This window comes from Pyrgilauda ruficollis, unplaced genomic scaffold (assembly GCF_017590135.1).
Source record: "Pyrgilauda ruficollis isolate IOZ18807 unplaced genomic scaffold, ASM1759013v1 scaffold51, whole genome shotgun sequence".
NCBI classification, from domain to species: domain Eukaryota; kingdom Metazoa; phylum Chordata; class Aves; order Passeriformes; family Passeridae; genus Pyrgilauda; species Pyrgilauda ruficollis.
In genome coordinates, this window is record NW_024526711.1 from 3,261,306 (window position 1) to 3,267,496 (window position 6,191).

The window sequence follows — 6,191 nt, forward strand, 5'->3', positions numbered from 1 at the left end:
CTTTCATATCCAACCAGTTTTCCCCCCAGTATCAGTTAACAGACAGTGTTGTGGTTAAACCACCCCACAAACAGCAACAAAAAAAAAAATCTAACCAACGCCCAGTTGTGCTGGTGACAAAGAGCCAAAATTATCTTTTCACCTTTTACAAGTTTTGGACATATGGATCATTCTCCTCATGTCTTTTTCAGAGATAAACCAGGAGGAGAGATCTTATGCACAAGGATCAGCAACCAAAATTACATCTTTCCAGCAATGCCCCCCCCCCCAAAGAAAAAAAAAAAAACAAAAAAAAAAAAAAAAAACCCCCAAAAAAACAAAAAAAACCCAAAAAAAACAAAAAAAACCCAAAAAAAACAAAAAAAACCCAAAAAAAACAAAAAAAACCCAAAAAAAACAAAAAAAACCCAAAAAAAACAAAAAAAACCCAAAAAAAACAAAAAAAACCCAAAAAAAACAAAAAAAACCCAAAAAAAACAAAAAAAACCCAAAAAAAACAAAAAAAACCCAAAAAAAACAAAAAAAACCCAAAAAAAACAAAAAAAACCCAAAAAAAACAAAAAAAACCCAAAAAAAACAAAAAAAACCCAAAAAAAACAAAAAAAACCCAAAAAAAACAAAAAAAACCCAAAAAAAACAAAAAAAACCCAAAAAAAACAAAAAAAACCCAAAAAAAACAAAAAAAACCCAAAAAAAACAAAAAAAACCCAAAAAAAACAAAAAAAACCCAAAAAAAACAAAAAAAACCCAAAAAAAACAAAAAAAACCCAAAAAAAACAAAAAAAACCCAAAAAAAACAAAAAAAACCCAAAAAAAACAAAAAAAACCCAAAAAAAACAAAAAAAACCCAAAAAAAACAAAAAAAACCCAAAAAAAAAAAAAAAACCCCACAAAAGAGTTTCATCAACAGAAAGCATTTCCAGGAAAACTGCTTGCCAGCCACAAAGGAGACTGATCCCACATCCTTTATTCACATTACTAATTAGATAGCTGGTTTGCCAAGCAAACAAGGTTTCATACACAGATAAAAATGCCAAAAACTTTTGAAAGTTCTATCTGATCAAATAAAAAATTTAAGAGAAATTATAGGCGAAGTTCTGGTGGAAATTAAGGCTGAACTTTGTGAAAACCTTCTACTCTTTTAGTGCCAAAGAAAACCAACTCTTCCATCCTAATGTGTCCAAACAACTCTTCTTTCTCTCTCCCACCTGCAAGTCTGTAAGGCCAGTATGAATGATCTGTACCAAAATATGTCTGCATTGAAAGTCTGCAGGCTGTGTAAAATACCTTAAAATATTCCTCAAGACAGTTTGTGTGAGCTTTATCTGCAATGTGCTCATAGCACCAAGTCATCCCTACATAAACTGAAATGTGTAAGGTCACACAGACCAATGCACCACAGATCTAATCTGTGAAGCTGTATGAACTGGACAAGCTTCCTGAAGATAACAGAAGCCTTTAACAAAGTGAAATATAGTAGAAATCTCACTTCATTCAGTGGAAATTTCTCATTTTTCTCACTCAAAAAATCACTTTAAGTTTTTTCTGCAACAGCTATTTGTTTAAAGAAACAGCATCTGGAAAAACCTTTAATTCTGTTCTTATTATGACACCTAAGAAGGCAAGCTAGACACATACACAAAATTGACTTATTGCCCTATTCTCTAGCAGCCATGGGCTTGGTTACAATGTATTTGTATACTTCAGTCAGGATATTGAGGAATACATCTTCCCTTTGGGATTCTTTCCCCCTTGATTTTTGTTTTTAGCCAAGTGTGTAATAAAAACTATCAAATACTTCTATGTCCGATAAAACCAAGAGTATTTACAAGATGAAAACTTTTGAGTTGTACACTGCAAAAACTCAAAGTAGATGTAAATAAGCCTGCACTTTAAAGCAGAGAGAGAGAGAAAAAAATGAAGAGTTATGATTATTAGTGAACAGCAGATGCATTGTTTCCTCACAAGAGGAAACTTTCTTGAGCCTCATTTTAAATTCTAGGCCTACATAACAAATCAGCAGCAGGAATCCTCAGGGAAAACTTGTGAAAGACAATTTTACACAGAAAATACCTTCCTAAGACAATAGTAGGTATTCTATAGTTTTATACTGAGAAAAGTGATTTTTACCTTAAAGCTCTTGAAAGACACTACTCACCTTTGCTAACAATTCCCTGTTTATTGTAAAATTCACTGTTCCCGGACCAGCGCTGATTGCACTCACTACTGAATCACATTTCAGCTAAGAGAGTAAAACAAAACAGAAACCTTAAATGAAAACAGGTGAACTGTCATTCAATTCACTGTGAATATTAATTTAATCCACTGTAAACATTAAATGTTATTTATTTCTTTGAAGCCATCACAAAGGGATAATTTCATCAAATGTTGTTTGGAAAGGGACACAATGTTATTATTTCCCATTCCTTGAAATGCCACACATATGTTCCACTTCAGACCCTGCCTGTGCACAGTCTGTTTCCTTTGGATTGGGAGCAGTAGTTGAACTCTTGGTACAGACAAAAGCTGAGATGCATTTGACAACTTACACAATAGCTGCCAGCACTTAACAAAAAATAGTTAAGTGACAACATTCTGTGGCACCCCATGTCACAAAATAAAGATATTAAAGGCCAATTTACTAAAAATTTCATTTACTATTTCAATAAGGCACATGTCTTGAAAATTCTGGACCTGTAAGGCATATTTGGCCAACCAACACCTATTGTCAACCGAAATTTGGATCTCTTCACAGGCCAAGAGCTTTGGATCTCAACCTGTCAGGTTTCAGAGTTTCTTATTCAACTAGCTGTCTTTCACAGTGAAGAAGTTGTCTAAAAAACAAAGAAGAGGGATGGAAAGCATATAAAAATATGACACAATCACCTTCTCACTTGATCAGTATCTATGAGAGGGGCAAGCTATACACTCCTACTGAAGCTCATCACCATGAAGAGGAAATTGTACCCCCATGCTAGGTCTCCAGCTTAGACAGTGACCCATCCAGGAGAAATCACAGCTACCTTTGAAATTCTTTTATTTTTGCAAGCTCTGCTAACAACAAATTCCATTGCTAACTCCCAAGCTACATGAAAAGAACATTTACCGTGTTGACATTGAATTTTCCACCTTTCTGTTCTACAAATGGGCCTTTCTACTTACGGGGCAGAGAGAAAATAGAAATACCCACTGGACTTTCTCCACAACATTTGTTCTGATAAACGTTTTCTACATAATCTGTCATTTGTCATGTCAGTAGATTTTATTAAGAGTGTTCATTTGTCCTCTCCACAGCTTTAACCACCTCTTCTCCAAGTGCCCTGTGGTCCTTTAGTAACCAGATGTCCCTGTGCCCAAGGCTGTGCCTAGGATGCCACTGTGCAGTACAGAAGCACTAAAAAACCCAACACAACGTCCCCTCCACAAAGAAGTAACAGTACAAAAACGAAACAAGATTCAGCCAGCCAAACAAAATCAAAAGCCCATGGAAACAAGACCCTTCTGACTTTCTAAAAGACAATTTGCAGTATTCAATACAATTTTCAATACTTCAGAGCACATTACTTCATCTGTTGTGTCATGGCCCTACTATTTAAATCAATTGAAAAAACTTGCATCTCTTTTTGTCTAACCTAAATACCTGTATTTCAAATACTGCATTTCAACTACTTTCAGCTGTTTCAGAACTTGTGGTGTGTATCTGTGCATTGGCACCTCTTCTTCCACCCAAGTCAGAATATTTGTCTTGCTCAAACAGGTCCAAGACATGGATAACTTCAACACCTCAGCAGTGAAGAATGGCATGAGAAATAGTTTAGCTCCTCAGCAGTAACACAACTGGTTTTATTTGTCCTTTTTTCAGTATTAACACCCCAGCTACTGCCATTTCCCAAACCAGCACACCTGAAAAAACTGCTGTTCCAAGAAAACTCAATTTCAAGCACATAAGGATTTGAAAATTAGGCCTGTTTGTCCCAGAGGCCACCTTTATCCACTGACTTTCCAGAGCTGGGTTTTGCAGTCTTTGCTTTTCCAAGCTACCACACATTCAGTTTCCTCCTGGGAAAGCAGCACAGACCATGGCACACCCTTCAGACACCCACCTAACTTCACCAGCACTGTTTACTTCAAATTGTTTGAAAACAACAATTCCACAAGAACCTTAACCAAAGCTGCTTCTCCAGCCTCTGTGAGGATGGTGTGTACAATTACAGTAAGAACAGCCAGCAAACTACTCTGACCCAAACAGATGCCTGCAGAAAGGGTACTTTTTAAATCTTATTACACCCCTTACACCTCTAGTAAGTTCATTATTACACACATGTGTGATGAATTCATTAGCATACCCTTTCAGCAAGCTGCTGAGCTTGAAGATGCAGGTCCTGTGCTAAGCAATCACCAGAACTGTTTTCTATTACAGAAGCAATGGAGAGCTGGAAATCAGCAACATGCCTGAAAAAAAAACCCCAAAAAAACAATCAACATGTGAAAATCAGGAAAAAAAACCTGCTGAAATGCTGGGGAGATTTGGCAGACCCAAGCTGACTCTGCATATGAGAAATGTAATTGCCAAGCATAACCCAGCCACAAATATCTGACGATTCAGTATATTTAGAAAGGTGGACAAGAAGGCCAAATATCACTTTTGCTCGAATACAATCACAAAGTAGAGATGGTGAGAACACCATCTCAAAATAAACAAAAAACATTCTCATGAATAAGCAAAATTTACTTCCTAACATTATTGCAACTCCTGAACAGGACACTGAAATATAACTTGACATTGGCTCTAAGCAGTTTCACATTCAGCTCATCAGTGTTGAAGCCTTTGCCATGCATGCACTGCCAGTAATTTGTACAGGCTTGTAAGCAATTACATTTACTTTGAGCTTTCTTGAAAAAAATACAAGGATTTAATTAGATTGAACTACCTTATAATTACATTGGTATAAATGGTTTGGGGCTTTTGTCTGCATTCTTTCCCTTAAAGTCTTGTTAAGCTTTTGCGGTAATAAGCATGACATAAAATAACAAAACATGACCAACATTGTAAGAGAAAATGTAAACAACTACCGTTTTTTGGAGACAGGAACTGCAGATATGGACTTTATTAAATTCTCTGGTGGCAGATCCAAAACTTTTGAAAGCTAAATTGAAAATAAAGAAAGTATTGACTTAAGCAAAAAGACAAAGATCCAAGGAAAAATACTGCTCCCTGTTTAAATACCCATGGGAGATGCACCTTTTATATCTGAAATCTAATTTCAGCCCAAGTTAAAAAAAAAAACCAAAGACTTCATAACTATTATGAACACTACAATAAAATATAAACCTAAGAGATGCTAAAAGAGCCTTAGAAAAAAGACAAGGCAAAACACCACAGAAGGTTGATTTTTTTATTTTGTTTTTTTTTTCTCACGAAGGATCCATCGAACCCATTACGGACTGAAGCAGTCACAGAATGACAGAACGGTTTGGATTACTAAGGACCTTAAAGTTCACCTCGTCCCAAGCCCTACCATGTGCAGGACACTTTCCACAGCAGGTCAGGCTGCTCAGAGCCTATCCTCCCCTATCCTCCCTGGCCTGGAGCACTTGCAAGGACGGTCGCGCTCCCACTCTCCCTCCCTCCCTCACAGCCCCAGCGGGAGCCCCACAGCGCGCGCCGAGCCCGTGGCTGCGGGTCCAGAGCCTATCCTCCCCGGCCTGGAGCACTTCCAAGGACGGTCGCCCTCCCACTCTCCCTCCCTCCCTCCCTCCCTCCCAGCCCCAGCGGGAGCCCCACAGCGCGCGCCGAGCCCGCGGCTGCGGGTCGCGCCCACTGAGAGCCGCCCGGGCAGGGGGGACCCGTCGTGAGGGCACTGAGGGGGCGCCTGGCTCAGGGCGCACTCCCGCTCCGCGCCGGCCGTGGGAAGGAGCGGTGCGTACCTGGGAAGCAATGCTGCTCCGGAAGGAACCTGCTGCCATGGCCGCACCGGCCGGCGGAAGCTCCGCGGCCGACCCTTATCCCCCCCCGCCCCGCTCCTTTCCGCCCGCCCAGGGGCGGGCTGGGCCGTACCATCTCAGGCTACAGGGGGAGGAGGAAGCCATTGGTTGCGCTGGGGGTGGAGGAATCGCGCGGCGCAGCGCAGAGGGGGCTGCACCACTGCTCAGGGAAAGGGGGGTGTCAGGGGCGCGGGGACGCGCAGGGA